Source organism: Tauraco erythrolophus, chromosome 2 (genome assembly GCF_009769465.1).
Source record: "Tauraco erythrolophus isolate bTauEry1 chromosome 2, bTauEry1.pri, whole genome shotgun sequence".
Lineage (NCBI taxonomy): Eukaryota > Metazoa > Chordata > Aves > Musophagiformes > Musophagidae > Tauraco > Tauraco erythrolophus.
Window position 1 is genome coordinate 51997100 of NC_141466.1, and position 19764 is coordinate 52016863.

General features: G+C 39.2%; 1 protein-coding gene across 1 annotated transcript in view; it reads right to left on the minus strand.

Moving 5' to 3' along the window:
- Nucleotides 1-19764, minus strand: part of MYT1L (myelin transcription factor 1 like) — a 237473-nt gene that overhangs the window by 138683 nt on the left and 79026 nt on the right. The window contains exon 3 of the mRNA XM_086608358.1: nt 8198-8248. The gene's annotated coding sequence lies outside the window, so the exon portion shown is untranslated. The remainder of the gene's footprint in view (nt 1-8197; nt 8249-19764) is intronic.

Consider the following 19764-nt stretch of genomic DNA (forward strand, 5'->3'; position numbering starts at 1 on the left):
AGAACTAGTATGATCTTAACCTGGAAATGCTGCCCCAGTTGTTAGGATAGTCTGTATAAATTTAGAAGGGACAAACTACAAAACAGATTTGCCTGTCTTTCTCAAACAAAGTAAGTACTTCAATTCAAGAATGCTGCGAGTACATTTTTAACTATACTGACAGTCAAAGCAGAAATCACTAAGGTGGAAAAGCCCCTAAAGGATCCACACAATCCAGATCCAGAAGCAGGTTAAAGAAGTGAAAAAAGATTTTAAAAGTTGCATGCATGCAGTGTTATTTTAAATTTTGTTGTGTATCCTATACAGTCTGCTGCTTCTCCAGAAAGGGAGAAATCTACCCGCCTTTATCTGTGACCTCGACGCCCTGTCATATATGGCAATGTGTATCTTGGATGCTCTATGACATATCAAACAATGGTAGGTGCCTACATTTAGCTAAAGGACTCTTGCTTTGACTTTATTTATATGCTCACTCACAGATCTTTAAGACTTTGTCATGTCGAACTTCAGCCTTCATCCATCCACATACTCAATGTTGGATTCTGGGAGCAAGCAATTTCCTGAAATTCTACACGAGACGCGTATCGGTTGTGTGAAAGGACAGTTACCTGCTAGCCTACCATAGCAGTGCCCCGACGCACCCCTGGCATTCCCTGGCCAGGAACAGAGTTCTGCTCCCAAGGCCATTAATCTCACACAAACATGGACTTCCTCACCATTTTCACATGCAGAAAAAGGAAACGTGGACCTTAGTGACTCACAAGGAGTTCACCTCAGTAGTCCTACTTTATTCATGACCTTTACATCACAGTTCTGCAGAATGCTGAGCCACCGTTCCAGAAGAGAATGTGTGGACATTGATGACAGGCTGGCTAGAGTTAGTTTTAGCCTGACATCTAAGAGGCGACACCTGAAAGATTATGTATGAAAGCAATGAGCAAAGCATCAGGAGCAGGAAGAGAAGAAATTCTTAACCTGGCTACAGAGAGAAGCTCTAGACATCAAAATGGAGAGGTCTAAATTCTTAATTCTCAGACAAAAAAAAAAAAGTCTTGGTAGAAATTCAACCTGGTAAGTCATAACTAATCAAATTATTGGATATGCCTTACTTAGGGATGATGGGCAGAGAGAGGTAGAGCTAGCAACCCTGTACCACTGTATGTGCGTTAGTGTTATTGAAGATTTAGAGAAACTCAATAGTTATAGATCTGAGCTTTAACTAATAAATTACAAGATGAGGTACAAGAGAAGGTCTGTTATATTGGAAGGTATGTTGAAGGCAACCAAATACGACATGAAACAGGTTGAGCAGTTTCTTCAGTATTTGAAAAAAATGGAAAGGAAAAAAAACTGTGTTGTGGTGGAGAATTCTTATGGGGTGAAAGATGCATGTTATAACCACACAAGTATCCTTGGAAGTTTCAAAAAATTGTATCTGACAAATTTCTCATGTAAGAAATTATTTAACCAGCTGAAGGAAGTTCTATACTAAATCTCACTTTTCTGGGTAAAAATATATAAAAAAAAAATCAACTCTGTGCTGTCACCTGCGTGCAGGCAATTAAGACTTGTCTTAATGCACAGAATCAGATCCCAATAACTGATACACACATGTATACATAAACACAAGGTGCTTGAATAGTGTCAGTATACAAAAGCTGGAAATAAGCGTGAGGCAAATGGAGTAGAAGAAGATCTTTTAACATAAAATGACTATGATTAGGAACAGTTGAAAAATACTTCATCAAATGTTAAAAAAAAATGCATAACAACATCAGAAGGATTCACTAATAAGTACGAAAAGAACAAAAAAAGAGAAAGGTAATAACCCCTCCTCAACAACCCAAAACTTAAAAAACCAACTTGTAGCTCACAAGGACTAACAAATAATCCATATCATGTATACATATGCAGACCAGTTTACTAGCAAACATAAAACTATTGATAAGGAGAACTAAAAATATCAGTGCAAACCAAATATTGAATGGAAAACATGGTAATAATAAGAAATTACTTAAATATATTTGGAAGATTTTTTTATTTCCATTATTTGGAGATAATTAATAGCTAGTATTCAAGATTTTTTTCAAAAGTAAAAAAGTAGCTTTTTCTTATTTTAAAAACAAAGTCCCAGACAACGTTTACCCTCCAAAATTAACATAGCCTGATAGTTCTCCAAGACATTGCTGTTGATATGTAACAATCCTTGGGAAATGTTGGCGAACTGAAAAAAAAAATCTGAAAAAAAATTGTGCTTGTAACTGTTTAAACTAATCTTTACTAAGTGCTGAGAGGATGGTGTGTCTCACTAAGCTAATCTTCCTGACATTGACCTTTAGTAACATCATACAAAAGCTGATATGAGATACAAGATGATGACGTAATTAGCACCAGTCAACACTTTATCATGGAAAATTTGTATTCAAACACACTTGAAGCTGCTCTTTGATGATACTTTAAAATTCGTCAATAAAGGTTGCTATGTTAGGATATTGTATACTTAGACATCTTCTAAACATTTTGTTTTTTCTTGCTGAACATTCAGACAATAAAATAAGCACTTCATAAAATCAGTATATTTATCAGTTAACAATTATTTCTCCAGAAAAAATATTTTGTATATAAATTATTTTCTTTACAAAAATAATTGTAAAAATTAAAAAATACGTATTTAATAAGAGCCCTTCTACTATAATCCCACAGCATTATGTTTTACTCCTGTAATATTCAGTATCTTCACCAGTACTCTGGAAGATTATATGTTGCCGAAATATGCAGATAACAGAAATTAATGGAGTAATAAACTGTGTTGGAGACAGGCCAGTTACATATACCGGCTTGAGTCGTCTGGCAGATTTGACTCCTCTGAAGAACATGCCAGTTCCAAGGTCTTGTACCTATGATCAAAGGATATGGGCCATGCTTGAAAGACCAAAGATCATAATCTGTAAGGCAGTAACTGTGAAGAGGATCTGGACAGCCAGATGGGCATGACCAATTTCTGCGCTGCTGTAGCTGAAGGGCAGAATGTGATCCACAGCTGCACAACCTTTAAGGCTGTATTAATTTTCCAGAAAACCACTGAGCTATTTGGATATGGTCAGTAACTTCTAACAATAGAGAGCAAGTTTTCATCAGGACTTTATCTATTTTTTTGTTGCCTTGCCTGAAACCCTGTTGGAGACTTCAGGGTTTTACAGTACATAGACTTAAGGCTGTGAGTCTCATCATAGACTTAGCTGAGACTAAGCTTGCAAAAGTTTCACTATCAGCACTGCTCTCCCTGTCTCTAGGTATGTTCACATATCTACCATATGGGTTTCCTCAGGGCTGACAACTGTGAGAGATCCAGAGCTTTAGGCTCCTTTCCAGGCAAATGGTGATTTTTGCTCCCTCGTGGAAAGGTAGTTCGGTATTTTCTTCCCTTGCAGGCGGGTAGTCCTGTAAATGATCATTCTTGTTAAAATTGTCAGGGTATCTGAACTTCTTGATGGAGGCATGGAGACTGTAAGGTTCAGTCTCGAGTTCCAAACCTTCCAGCTGAGTCAACACTTCCTTAGTGAACTATTCTGGTTTCCCTCTAGCTGTGATGTACAAAAAGTCTAGAAAGACATGACTGAGCTAAGAGTCTTTGATCTGGACTTCCAAATTTTTTCCTTCCCAACCTTTTCCTTCAAATCCAAAAACTGGACTCTCAAATACTCTCAAAAATTTTTCAATGATTACTCAGGCAGAGCATTCACTGTCTATACTACACAAAGGCAGAAGATGATCTAAAGAGGGGAGATTTAGATTAGATATAAGGAAGAAATTCTTCACTCAGAGGGTGGTGAGGCACTGGAACAGGTTGCCCAGAGAAGTTGTAGATGCCTCATCCCTGGAACTGTTCAAGGCCAGGCTGGATGAGGCGTTGAGCAACCTGGTGTAGTGGAGGGTGTCCCTGCCCATGGCAGGGGCATTGGAACTAGATGATCTTTGAGGTCTCTTCCAACCCTAGCCATTCTATGATTCTATGATCATTTCTGACCTTAAAAATCTATGGTAAGTACTGGTAAATACCAGAAATACTGCATAACTGTTATTACCAATCAAGTATGTTGCTAATATTATTGAAAACCTTGTTTTTCCCTAATCAGTAGTATTAGATATACTTAGAATGTGATAAAAGTAAAATATTTAGAGACAAAAATTCTGGTTTCCCGAAAAGGTAATGAGTTGATTGTATAAAAAGTTTGCAGTTTAAAATTTATCTCCTTGTGACTGTGAAGTTACTCAGTAAAGGCAGACTTTTAGCCAGCCAGGATGCAAGATTCAGACTTCTACAGGTAAAACTTCTGTCCTACTTTATAGCCAACGTTTGCTCAGCATTTATTTTTATAATTTCAAAAATGTTCTTTCTTCTGTGTGGAAGTTAAAATGAAACAATTGAAAGAAAAAATTTTATATCTAGTATCTTGGCGAATGAGATAAAATACGTGAAATTTATTTCCCATAGTTAAAATACTTCTATATTCTCATAATCAAAGAAACACGACCCAGAAAGCGATACATCATAGATTATGTGAGCAGTGCATCCCGTATCATGTTAGTACTCTGCCATGGTTTGATGGGGGGGGGGGGGGGGGGGGGGGCAGGTTCTGGTGGCAGGAGCTGCTAGGAAGCTAGGGTGGGGGACGAATCTGGCCCTACTTCATGCAGTCTTATGTGATGGGTTGAGGGGGGTGGGGTGTGGAGTCAGTTCTAGTGGCAGGAGAGGGGATTTGCTCTCTGTGGCTTCCCTGCTTTTGGAACTGCGTCAGACCCGGTTCTGGCCACCAGATCGGACTCCCATCCCCCTCGATGTTGAGCCAATTGGCACCTCTGCGAATTGCCCTATTTAAGTTGGGACGAACCGGAAAAGGTGCTTTGCCCAGGAGCGAGGAGAGGGGAGGAGGGCGCTGCCCCCACTTCCTGGCTTCCGGCCAGGCTGCTGCCTGCGTTGGGCCAGCACCACCCACTGAGGATGGCGGCAGCAGAGCCGCTTGGGGAACTCGGGGAGCACCCCCCTCCCGGGGTGCCCACTGGGCCGAGTTCATCCAGAGAGGACTGAGATCTGAGAGAAATGGCCACACTGACACCAGGTCAGTGAAGATGGAACGGGACGAGGTGTGCCAGAGCTGAGTTCCCCCTGCAACCAGTGGCAAGACGGCAGGTGGCCCCCCTGCAGCCAGGAATGGACTCGGTGGAGCAGAGACCCACTCGCAGGCCGTGGAGAAGCCCACGTCGGAGAAGAGATGCCACATCAGAGAAGAGGATAGTCATGAAGCATGGGATGCACGACGAGGTAGAGACGCATCTAGAGTCTGTGGGACAACCCACACCGGAGCAAGCGGCAACAACTCCCTAAGAATCTGAGACTGTGGTAAAGCCCGCACCGGAGGAATCCGATAGGGAAGGATTGCATCCTGCGGGTAGGACTCACGCTGGAGAAGTTTGTGGATTTTCCTTGAACACTCACACAGCAAGGGAAAATGGTGTAAGGACTCCTCCTCCTTTAAGAAAGGAGCGGCAGTAACAACATGGGATGAACTGACCTGCACTCCCCCATTCCCTGCCCCCCTGCGCCGCTGCAGGGAGGAGGTAGAGCCGGGAAGAAAAGAAAAGGGAGGCAGGGGGGTGTGTTGTTTTTAAGATCTGGCCTTGTTTTCTCTTTATCCTCTCAAGTAACCGGTTTTGTTTCCCTTTGTTCTTTTTAAGTAACTGTTAATAAATTGTTTTAAGAAAGCCAAGTCTGTTTTGCCCAGGACCAGGGTCGGTGGGTGCTCCCTCTGTTCTTGTCTCGACTCTCAGTCCTTTTATTATATTTTTCTCCTCTTCATTTCACTGGAGAAGGAGTGAGAGAGCGGCTGTGTGGAGTTTAGTTGCTGGATTGGCCTAAACCACAACATCTTCCTAAATGGTAAAATGGTAAACAGACCTTCTACTGCTCTCCTCAGAAAATAGCAGGCAAATCCAAATTCTAACATACTTTGTTCAGCATGTCTGTATTCCAAAAGCAATTAATTTTCTAATAATTATATTTGTCAAGTATGTCTCCTGATAATCTGAAAAAGTTTTTAAAAGCTGGATAGGTTTTGTGAAATACTATTGAACCTATTTGGTAAATGGGACATTTACCAATGACTTCAATGGGTCCCCAAATCTCTCTGTGCTTTATTACATACTTTTCCCTATATCAAAGTCAATAACTATACTGTTTCAGCATCCTGACCTGCACTCTCACACAACAAAAGACAAGCAAATCACAATTGGAAACACCACTGCATAAAATAAATATGGAAATAATATCCTAGATTTAAATTGAAAGTACAGGAAATAATTTTTTTACAATGTTCTTTACAACATTTTTACAAGTTCTGTGTTAATTTGAACTCATGCAACATGAACCATAAGAAAAGGCAATTCTAAAGATTAAGAAGAAAGAAGATGCAGAACATAGATTATTACAAGTTAACTGAAAATCTGGACTAAATTAATTTAAATTTATTTATTTTGGACACCTGAAAATATCTATGCTTAGCATGTGATCTCTGTCACGGTAGTTAAACTACAAATTACGGCACTATTCCAGAGGGACATTAAGCTAATACTGTATGTGTCCTTACATTGCTCCTCAACCTAGAACGACCCAGGATTCAGGCACTATAGTTTTTATTTTTAGTAAGTTTAAATTTAAGCTATTTGAACAAAACATGGCATGGCCACAGATGTATAATTTCATCTGAAAATGCTACCATCAAGCAGAAGGGGAAAATGAGGTGAAGATTCTGGGGAATTAAAATATGTGGATGAAGGGAGGGCAGTAGATGTCATTTACCTCAAATTTAACAAGACTTTTGACACAGTGTTCTTCTGTCCCATTATGACTGTATGTGCATAGTCAGTTCTTTAAAAATCAGTTCTTAATATTTCAATCCTCTTAACAGAGCAGAAAAACTTTCAGGATCTTGGTTTTGACAGAAGATCTGTACGATTCTCCCAGATATATTCAATGCACTTATTTCTGATTATAAGATTTACAAGACAAAAGAGAGACAAAACTGCAGGGTAGGAAGTTATTCTAAGAAGCTATCGGAGTGCTTAAGGAAAGGTCAGGCAGAAAGGAAAGCAATTTCCCTGTCTTTTCAGACCCTTTCCCCCATAAACTCAGCTGCCTTCTTGGCATGGACATCTGAAATTTAGTTCAAGTATTTTATAGCACACTTTTCATAAAATGGCAAACTTTATAAAAGAATTATCATATTTGAATCTTCTGCTCAGGAAAACATCAGCATACAACCAAGTCTTCCTAGATGAAAGTTAGAAGTTGAGGGTACATATTACAAAGCGATCGAATAGGCACGTGGGGAAATTAATGACTAGAATATAAATTACTCCTTTGTCCTTTTCCACTTCTGATGAACACACAAAGCTTTTATTAAAATCAAGGAGAGTCCTTCTTGCAGAACAATAGGAGAATATATCCTCGGGACTTCTTCTCAAACTGTGAGTAAGAGTCATTCTCCTGCTGTAATGCACAGAGGGAATCCAATCCTTCCATTTTCAGAAGAACAGTGCAGGCTGCAGACAAACCTGTAAATGCAGGCCAGAAAAAGCAGAAATTTGGGTAAACTCACAAGTTCACCATATATTCTTTTTGTGAGGAAATAAATTTGGGATTCATTGTATTATTCTAGAGGGAAGGCAGGAAATACTTTTAAGTATTTCTCACTGGCTTCATATTAGTTAGAGTGGAAAGGACCCAAAGTGCACACAGCTCATTTGAGCATCATTCTCATTATTTTTTTTTTTACATTCTTAGATATGAGGAATGAGACAGTAGCACGGAAATAAGAGGTAAGAAGAAATAGCAGGCTGCCTGCGCTGTGAATGGTCAGGATGCCGAGTGCCAGTCCATGCTAACAGGAACATGCAATATTGAAGAATGCAATATTCAAGAACTTCAAAGTCTGTCATATTGATTTTCTTTCTCCCTATTTATAAGCATTTCTGAGTGAAGAAGTATTTATTCTTTGCAGGAGAAGAAAAAAATGTTTTAAAAGTCATACTGTTCCTACTACAATTCCTATTTTGCTCATATAGATAGGTTCAAACAAGGATTCATGCTTCCTTGCATTAGATATAGACATTTAAAGAAAGCAGTCTCTGATTCAAAGACCTTATAATAGGAAATTAAATAAAACAGAAGAGACAATAGGTCTATATAGGTCTATATACCAGCCAGCAAAGCAGTCAAAAGCAGCACAGACTAAAGCTGAATTTCAAATTTATGGTAAGAATCAGAAAATAAATACAGAGAAATATTTTGGACATAAGAGAACTATAATTTCCTTGTTGTCATGAATAGAAGCATTTCATGCTACTTTCAAGTGAGGGGATAAGCAACTTAAACCTTTAGGAACTTGAAGAAATATTTCTTGAAGATTATTTTCTATATTGTTGGTGATTCTGAACTAAATTTGCACCAAATTCACTAATTTTTTTTGGTAGAAATTCTGGTGGCACAGGGCTACATCCATAAAAATCAAAACATTATGATATTTTCTCATCCAATAAACTAGCAGTTCTTGATTACACTTAGCATGATATAAAAGACGCAGCTTCCCAATCCTTCCATCTTCTGAAATTAGTCAAAACCATGTGAAGAATTTCTCATTCACCATAGTTAAAGGTAGTTTGGGGCAAACTGTCACCAGCCTCAGCAGATGATGATGAGAGACCCCGCCTGGAATACTGCATTCAGCTCTGGAGTCCCCAACACAAGAAGGACATGATGCTGCTGGAGCGAGTCCAGATATAAGGAAGAAATTTTTCACTATGAGAGTGGTGAGGTACTGGAACAGGTTGTCCAGAGAAGTTGTGGCTGCCTCATCCCTGGAAGTGTTCAAGGCCAGGTTGGATGAGGCTTTGAGCAACCTGGTGTAGTGGAGGGTTTCCCTGCCGATGGCAGGAGGGTTGGAACTAGATGATCTTTGAGGTGCCTTCCAACCCTAACCATTCTATGATTCTATGAGTCTATGATTCTATGATTGTCTCTTTTACAGAATAAGGTTTAAATATTAATCTAGTTTCTTGGTTTTACAAATCACTTAGTCATTAAATTATTGAGTCAATCTGCTTATCTCAGTGAATATTTAAATGCTTCAGATTAAGACTTTGGAAGAGAGATACGCCCCAAAATACCTTGTAGCCTGCTGGCTACAGAATTGTTCTAAGGGACAAGAGATCTGTGTCTGAGATTTGGCTTTAAAATGGATCATCTTTCTCACTTCTCCTTGAGATACAAGGATTGTATCTTTCTTTTGCTTTCATTGTAGACGTTTGATGATGCAATGTTCTAGGTCAAATAAAAAGATCTGTTTCAATTTAAGACAAAATCTTTCGAAGTTTTATTTCGGGTCAAACTAAACTTTGCTCAGGTTTTTTTTGCTACTGAACTGTAAAAACAATGTTTTGTTGACACATCAATATCAAAAATACGATCTTTTTAGTTCCAACATCTCAAAGCTGACCCAAGACTAAACTTGGATATGAGGATGGAAAAGGTCACACAGAACTGGAGGAAGAGGCCTGACAGCAACAGCTTGTGGGATATCTTGTCTTAAAACAGAGGGCACATAAATAGTTGGCTGGTCAGTACACTTCTCTGTCCATGAGAAACAGTCTGTCCTATCTTCATATTAAATTTCTTTAACTCCTTCCTGGGTGAAGGCTCTCCATTCTGTGTGTGCACTTGTGTATGCAGGGGTGTGAGTGCAGCAATGGGGGTCAGACCGCGGGTCAGAGTATCCATGTGTCATGGTGCCAGGAACCAGAGCGAGCGCAGGTGCGCAAGCGAGTGTGATCACTAGTGGAGATCAAGCTTGATGAACCAGTAAGTAGATGAAGTGTCTTGAGACCAGAGTATTGAGTGGGTCCCCAAGGGTCAGCTCTGGGTGGGAGAGTGCCTGTGGGCGAGAGCACAGAGGTAGGCTATGGGATCAGGGGAGTCCCAGCCAGCTCTCCATGTGTCTGTGTGTGTGCACATGTGGGTGATGGTCTGCACCAGCAGCTGGAGCAGGGTTGCAGGCCTGGGCATTCATATGGCCAGATGCCAGTAACTGGTGAGACTGGGATCCAGGAGTAGCTACTGGACAGAGTGAGATCAGCTGCTGGAGGGATCCACTGTGTATGTATGGATATATATTTTTTCTCACTAGTGGCCCTCCAGTCTGCTCAGCCAGAGAGGATGGGATGAGGCTGTTGATGATGTCTGTGTCCACATAAGTGCTCTGAGTGTCTGTCCGGGATCTGTGTGACCAGCCATGTGTGTATGTATTTATGTATAACTAAGTGCCTGCTGGGAATGCATCTTCAGCCTTGCTACTGATTGGACTTCGGAACACAGAGCAGCAGCAGCCTCACTGTCTTTGAGCTATTGGATCTGGCATGACTTATTTTCCTCTAAAATTCCTGTTCACAAATACAGTGTGTTGAAAAATGACAGGTATATGGCATCAGAAAGGTTACTTTTCTAATTCTGAAGTTCAAGTGTGGCAATTTGTTATATTTTGTACAGGAAAAAAGGCAGAAAAATAATTTAGTTCATGGCAGACCTAAATTTATCTATTATGGAAGGAAACTGGCGATGAGTGCTTTAAAATAGAAAGCGTGTCAGAAAATTTTGTTAGAAATTAAGAAGCCAGTAAGAGTTACCGAAATATAAAGAGTTAAATTTCACTGACATGAAGAAACCAGAAGGAATTTCACAAAAGATTATTAAATCATTTCCACTCCTTACACCCGCTACATGCCAATGGTAAAGGTCCAGACTCCTCTAAAATGGAGCACGATGCTATGGGAAACAATCTTGGCAAAGGGGAACTAAGCTAAATTTGAGTTCAAGTTACAGAGCAATGCAAGCGCGTTCACTTCTGTATTTGTTATCTTCCAGTCCTGCAATTCATGGCTTTTTCTTCTATGCAACTAGGCAGTATCTAATACCTCATAGAAGGCAAATAAATGCACAACTTCAAGTCCATTTTAGAATGGATCAAGTTAAGTCCATTTAAACTAGATCCAATGACAATTTAGCTGTGTTTAACTTTCCAATGACAGTAACACTACTTGAACTGGTCTGGCATTTTCTTTCTGGATCAACAGATATGAAAATTAAATGTTTTGCGTGACAGAAATACTTCTGAGGTGTTCTGAGATATCTCTGAGGGGCTTAAATGTCCTCTTTCATTACCAGATCCCCAGGGAACTGATCTTGGTTTGTAGTGATCAATGGCTGTGACTCAAAGAATCTAGGTCATGTTCCATAAAAGAGTTAAATTTTGCTTTTCATAACCCATCAATCACAAAAAAATCAACATGGGTTATCATGGGGCTCACAAGTAATGCAAAACATTCTATACTTTCCCTGTTAGGCTTAAAACCCATGAGGTTTGGGGAAGGCATGCAAGGTAGGTGTACAGTCTCTATAAAGACAGTCTAGTTCCGCCCTCGATAGCCACGTGTAACTTGTCCAGACACCAACTGCCTATGTCCATATCCTGAGCTGTAATATGCTCCAGAAGACAGATTTACATTTAACTCATAGGATTTAACATTAAAGACTAATTTCACAGAAGTCTATATTCTGAACAAGCACCAATACCTAAATACACCTTAACATAAATCTTACAAATATATACAATGGTCTTTTTGGTACAGCACACCTAATGAAAGTTTCCATATTTCTATTTGTCTAGTATTTTGCATGTATGTTTCTATAAGCACGGATTTTATTAGCTGAAATGTAAGCACATTCAAAGGGCCATAACCCGGTCTTTTCTGTAACTCTTATACAATATATTAGCACTACACATTTTTAAATTATCTTTAAAATCCTAGGGGAATAAGGAACAAGCCAAATGTGGGACACTTGAATAACCTGCACCAATATTGAAGAATATGTAGTTTAGTACCACACAATAAAAAGCCACAGCACATTCATGGAAATTCAGGTCACGGCAGTCACAACTTTAGAGTTTGGGCTGTAACTTCGAATGCCCTAATGACTGTAATCACAATCACGCTGCGTTTCAACCTCTTTGTTAGCTTGAATCACCCACATTCAAGTCAGGCCTAGAGGCCCTTTGATGGGGAAAAACCTCCCAGAGCTGTGCCTGGCAAACTGCTTGGAAAAGAGCTCACAGCTCTGCAGAAACATAAAGTCACTGACTTGCTCAGCCAGAAGCAGAGTTGTACGACTTACTGCTCTTAAGAGCTGTAAACCAAAAGATCATTACGGAAAATGAGAGGGGAAAAAAAACAAACAACCAACCGACTTAAACTGTCCCACTTTACTCAGCAAATTTCCCTTCCAGTCCTGCCACAGCAAGGGGCACACTCACCCTGCCCTCCCTTCAAGAGGGAATGGGATTTCTGAAGGAAAAATATGATGTTTGTCTGCATACCTTGTGCACTTTTTTAAACTGTGTTGGGGTTTACCCCCCAGAACTCATCTACGTTATTTGAGCCCGTAATTAAATTGAGTAGTTTGTTAGTTTATCTTGGACTGATTCACCCTTTAAATAGGAAATGTATAAAACCACATATTTTCCTGAATCCGAGGAGAAAATGTATCAGCTTCGAACATGCAATTTAAAGATATTTAGTACCGTCATGTATTCTGTATGACCTAAGATGCTCACAATAGGCTTTTGTATAAGCCAAGTCACCACATCCACAAACAGATACTAGTGAGTGGAAGTATGCCACAGGACACACACATGCAATTTATGCGCTCATAAACACTAGGATACAGATTTTAATATCTGGTTTCTAGTAGCCAAAACTCAAAAATATACCACAAGTAATTCACATGCTAAAGTTTGCTGACCCAGTACAGCATCCACTGTAGACAACAGTAATACCTTCACCGGCCCTAAATCAGACTGATAATTATTTCAGAACAAAGCAGACCAAAGCACCATATGAAATGAAAGAGTTATTAAAAAGACGAGAGTCATGTTTAAGGGTTTGATTAAATATGATTAAACACAAGCTAACTCTAGTGGATATGTACCACACAAAAGACAAGTATTTCACATAAAGAGAGAGGAAAGATGTATTAATTATATCTTCTTTTTAATTGTAAAAAAAAAAACACATAGGCCTTGCAGTTTAGTAAATTACCAGTCTTCACATTGAAAGCAGGACAGTAAAAAAAAAATCTCTAGTTAAAACTAGCTAATTGCTGTTGCTATTAAGTAAACAGACTAACATCCCTTCTTTCCCATTCACTACTGCACAACAATGAAAGCTCATTTCTGTTTCTAGGTTTTGCCTAATCACAGAGCTGGCGATGGTACTATTTCAGAACTACACAGCATCAGAAATGTTTGTTGCTATTAGTGTGCAGACCATTATGCTTATCAAAGAGTATGTTATAAATAGCTTATAGCTATTAGAAATGCAACGATTAGCTGATAAATTAATGACAGACAGCCAAAATATCAATCATGGCACTGCTAACATAGTTAGCATAAATTAAACAGGATCACCCATTACTGCAGCTGTTGCATAAAGCAAGAACACCTACTTCAGCTGTTCAATAACTCACATACTTCTAACCTTAAAAATATGCTACTCAACGCTCAAAAGATAAAAAAGGAGACCACCATAGAACAATAATGAATATCCATCAGTAATTCTCTGTCCAAGACTTGTTTATAGCATTTTCTGAGCTAAAAAAAACACAAGAAAAAACAAAAACAAAAAAAAAACCTAATGAACCAAAAAAAATGGGTAAGAATTTGTAGCTTAACATTTGCAGCAAAAACTCAAATATCTTCCCAGGATAGAGACGACAGCAGGTGTAGTGATAACTATTGCATAGTGACCTAGTAGCCTATAGAAGACCTGTAGAAGTGCTGCTACATTAAGGCAGGCCCGGTATTACCGGTATAGTTAGCAATTTCAGTGTTTGCATGAGTTTTGGAATACAACTAAACTGGCATAAACAGTGTCCCTTTAACTTCTGAAACAAAAGGACAGCCAGGAAGTGATTTTATTTTAACTTCTTAGTAGATACTTATTATATTTTTCCATCTTCTTTTATTTCTTGCCATCATTACGACATCGGAAGACTTGTAAATTTTATTATTATAAATAGGTATTTTTAAGCAAATTGAAAAGTACATTTATTCTCAAGAAGGCATAAAGGAGACTTCCTGCTTCAGAAGCTTATGCTATCTGAAGCAGTTTTAAGATCTAGGAAGAATTTTGCTGATGTCGTTAAATAATTCAAAGTGGTCAAACAAGACCAAGTTCGCAAAACTGCCCATATTCTGCCCTCAGTCTTCTGACTTAATACAGTTACCCAGATCTCAGTGAGAAAGAACCTGATTAACTGTTCATGTTTGTATGGTATCAGGATAAAAGAATGAAAACTGAAACTTTCAAAATTATGTCTCTGCATCCTTAATGTCAGTTTTGTGACATACTCTCCTATTATACCACCAGCCACGCAGGACCAATGGTGTAAGGATTTTATCTCCTTGATTCATGTTGTAAAGATGGGACACTGCATCATTAGATTTGTTTTGACAACTAGGTGAAAGGACTGAAGTGACTTCTGCATAAAAAGAGTTCCCTTTTCATCCCTCAATAACAGAGATAAACCTAAGAAGATTTTACTGAAGTATTTATGTGCATTATTTTACATACACTCTGAAAGAGCTAATCTGAAAGTCAGGGTTGGAGAGCACTTCCCTGTTTTCTGGGCTTCTTTTCTTCCCAAACTCCATGTTAAATCCTTAACATGAAATTAAATGTTAAATTTCATGTTAAAATTCACGTTCATCCTTAACATGAAATTTAGGATCTGAGGCAGCATCTCTGAGGAGACAATATACTTTCAATACAGTCACTATGCTATCTAGGTGAGACAACGTTTCTTGGCAAATGCAAAGGAAGTTGTTTATGAAGAAAAGGCATTCTGACTCCCAAAGACATTGAAATAGGATGTCCGAAGATCTGTCTGTTCTTTCCACCTATGGGAAAGGAACAGCGCCAGCAACGGGAGGGGAATCCACCTTCATAAAACTTACAACAGCAAAAAGGCTTAGTGCTTCTAATTTCTGTGATATTATGAGGTTGTAGACAACCTTTCGCATAAACAGTGGCTGGTCTCTCTGCAGAAGAACTTCAGGATAAAAAAGGTCAAACGTTGTTGAAAGATTTATCAAAACACCGCAACAAACCCCACATATTACAAAGGTATAACGCAAAACCATTTCTCTGAGCTGCACATCCCTAACAGTTGATACATGGTGCAGGTATCACATAACAGTGTTACATACACAGAAAACTAAAATTAAGCTTCCATTCAAACTCACATGTTGTAACTGTGTATACACAGATGTAGATCCACAAATGACATTTTTGGATATTTTTAGCTGTTTCATCTACCTAATAGATCACAAAGATACACCACATCAACGTGCTGTGATGCAAATTTACCCTCAGTAAATTTGCAGACGACACCAAGCTGAGAGGCTGTGTCATCTGCTTGAGGGTAGGGAGGCCCTTCAGAGGGATTTGAACAGACTGGATCATTGGGCTGAGGCCAATGGCATGAGCTTTAATAAGGCCAAGTGCAGTGTCCTTCACTTGGGGTATAAAAACCCCAAGCATCGCCATAGGCTTGGGGAAGAGTGGCTGGAGAGCTGCCTGGCGGAGAAGGACCTGGGGGTCTTGGTTGACTACCGGCTTGATATGAGCCAGCAGTGTGCCCAGGTGGCCAAAAAGGCCAATGGGATACTGGCGTGTATCAAGAATAGTGTGACCAGCAGGAATAGGGAAGTGATCCTGCCCCTGTACTCGGCACTGGTGAGGCCGCACCTGGAATATTGTGTCCAGTTTTGGACCCCTCGCTTTAAGACAGATATTGAGCTCCTGGAGCGAGTCCAAAGAAGGACGACTAAACTGGTCAAGGGGCTGGAAAATAAAACTTATGAGGAGAGGCTGAGGGAGTTGGGGCTGTTTAGCCTGGAGAAGAGGAGGCTGAGGGGAGACCTGATTACAGCCTACAAATACTTGAGAAAAGATGGTGGGGAGGTGGGGGAAGGGCTCTTTACATTAGTGATGGGTGATAGAACAAGAGGAAATGGGTATAAGCTTAGTCAGGGAGATTCAGGTTGGATGTTAGGAAGTATTTCTTCTCTGAAAGGGTTGTCAGCCACTGGAATAGGCTGCCCAGGGAGGTGGTTGAGTCCCCATCCCTGGATGTGTTTAAGAATAGGGTGGATGATCTACTTAGCGATATGGTTTAATGGGGATTAGGGACGGTTGGACTCGATGATCTCTAAGGTCTTTTCCAACCTAGAAATCTATGAGTCTATGAAAGTCACACGTGGGTACACTCTGTTGTATTAGACCGTACTGACCTATAATGCAACCTAATATGCAGATTCTTGAACTCATGACATGTCCCACTGAGGTAAAAACTGAAACATATTTATTTGTTTAGACTGTAAGTCTTCCGGGGCAGGGCATATGTTTGTGCAGCATTTGGCAAAATAAAGTTCTGGAATGTGATTTCAGCCCATATGTATTATAGTACTACAAGTAATACAAGCAATAGCATGTACACATACACACACATTTTCAAAGCTGAGCAGAGATTTAACAGCTCCCTAACACCAACAAAAAAAAAAAAGGCAGGTAAAATACACATCAGAAGTACTTTACATGAAAGCATCCTACTATTTTCATGCAAACAGAGAAGAAAGCCACAAGAAGCACAAATCCAGCTGGACAATGGCTAAATACAAACACTAGAGCTTGATGTTATAACTGGCTCAAGATATATAAGGACAAAAACACCATGGAGAAACAGAGATGCAGAAGACATAGCAATACAAATAGATTTCTCAAAACCAGTCTTTTCATTTAACTGAAGGTGGTATTAGTCAAACTGCAAGGAAAAATTTCATATTAGTAGAAACAAAGGCAGGAATTGCATCTTCATAACAAGCTATGGAATTACAGATTTCTCTTTTTCCTTACTAATTGTGAGCAGAATGGGAACTGCAGATCAGAAAAACACTACAAATTTTTGACAGCCACTAGATTTAGTAGAATTATCTTGGAGGCTAAATCATAGCCTCAGCAGAACATAGTACTTCCACATGTGTTTGAAATTTATCTTGTACAATACCTATCACTTCACATTTTTAAAAGCTGCAAACTCAACACTCAGTTTAGGGAACTGTTACATGAGATCACTAGGAACCCAGACTAGACAAACATACTAGATAGGGAATCCAGCAACACAAGAGGCAACTAAGAGCATGACATTGCTCACCAACATAGGCTGCAAATCCACAACAGATCATTGCATCTCCCACAACCAGGAGAAAATGGCCCACCTTTTGTAGGAAGGACCTAAACCTTAATTAATTACATAATTACAAATTCATACCAGCTGGATGCAGACCCATAGCATATTACTTTGTACATGGTTTCTCATTCTCTTTGGTATTCCTCTCTGAAATAGTAAAATAAACCATAAACTAGTAGAACAGTCAAAAAAGAAAACCTCAGAATGTTTTCACTGGATGTTTTTAGTGATCTCCATTTCAAGAGAACTCTTAGGCTGCTCCAGGCTTTCCTCATACATACAAATTATGTGCAGAGATTCATACAGATTTATGCAATCTATCCAGAGATCTCTGTAGCTTCTTTCCAAAAAAACCCACTATTGGCCTTATCTCTATGGAAATTTTGGGAAGTGGCTAGTGAAATTAATAGAATGAGGACCTAACCTCAAACACAAGCATTGGATTATCATACCTGTAAATTATTAGCATGAGCTCACCATGATTTTGGCACATGTCAAAGCAGGACTCTAATCACAGTAGAGAGACTATTCACAATGGACTGTTCAGATGGAGCCACCCTACTTTTGGGATGGTAGAGCTTTTACCATAGAGGAGTGAGCCGTACTGTGCCAGGTGGTCTCAAAGACAGAGAATAATCCCTGCTTTGTTTTATTTACAAATAAAGCTATATCACAGCAGTTCTAGAAACTGAGTCAACAGGTGAGTCCTTGTAGTTACATCTTCACCCTGTATTAGGTCTTACCCAGAACTTTCTCCCTTTTGCTCTGTTTTTAATTTATTCCCCCTGTTACAGGTATAATGAAACAAGGCTGTAAATTACCAGCATTCATAAAGATCAAGTTGAGGACAATTCCATTACTGCATTGGACCAGGAGCTGAAAGCAAAAAGCTATGTCTGTAGAAGTCAACTGAAAATCCATTGACTTGTGCGAGGCCAGGATTTTGTCCTCAATGTCTAACCCAGAGTTTCCACGTACTACCTTAGGCGTATCAGTATGTCTAAGCAGGTTACTAGATATTCTCTGAAATTTTAGATAATTCTAAATGCCTCGTTGAAGCACTATGTAGGCATCTCATAGTGTGGTATACAATAATATTTGAGAAGCTACCAAAGATTGTGAGATGCTCACAATTAGGATTCCTGAACAGTGAAAAGGACTGAGATCTACTAGTGAATATCTCTAGGATCTTACATGAATTTCCACTTCCATCATTGCCACTCCCAATCCTTCAGAAAGCATGTTTCAGCCTCCTGCAGTGAACAGACTGGCTTCAGCATCAAAACATTTCGAATACATTAAATTTTTACTCCTCTGTTTTGCTTTCTGGCTATCAGCACTTTATGTTAAAATACTCCAGCTTCTCTTTGCAACCACAAGACCTACAAAGATTATTGTTTTAACTGAAAACTTAGATTTTTTGTGTACCTGATGCTACAAATAGCATCATTCGGAAAATCATCTAATATGATTAGCTACCATTTTTCTGTCAGGCTCTTTTTCATGTTTAAGCCACAGATGAAGATTCTTCCTATAAAAGCTCAGTTCCCTTTTTCAAAGCTCTCCAAAGTTGATCCACAATAGCGTGCTTACAGGATTAGCTGACATTACGTAGCTACAGGATGCAGACACAAATCTTAAATTACACCTAAGACCTGGAACCTTGTGTTTGCTATTGGTGAGGCAGCTCATAGAGCTGAAAGTCAGACAGTAAGAAACTAAAGGTACAAGAATTTAGATGTAGCTTAAGCTTTTTTTATTTAATCCATCTTTTCAGAAGTTTTGCTCATACTTATTTGAAATCACTGAGGACATCTATAGATAGTTTATATAATAGCAGTTTTGCAACTACTGTATCTGTTGTTCTCCCTTCTTTCTTGAGTTCATGCATCGTACTCTCTTGTGAATTGGAGCATAACCAATCTGAAGGGAGAACAGTCTTTTAATCACACTGGGTATCTCCAAATTAAATTTTCACATTCCTTCAGTCATAGTGTCCCAATCTCTGTGTCTTTATGCTTGAAAAAAATAACAGAGTACTATAGGACAGATCATTTAAAAATGCAGTCAGATATTCCTGCTATAATATAAAATGAAGGCGCAAAAGCCAGTAGCAGAGGTTGCAGAATGCCCCAGAATCAGTGCATTATCACCACATGCTACCTAGGGTTATCAGTGGGATTTGAAAATTAGCACACAAAAAGCACAGAGAAAGTAATACTCAAAATGGTTGCCCTGATCAGTTCTGTCTTCTTCTGATCTGTTTCTTCATTTATTTTCTAAACTATTTTTCACCTTTGATTTCATTACCTCTGCTGGATGTTTCTCTACTCACAGCATTTGTTGTGCAC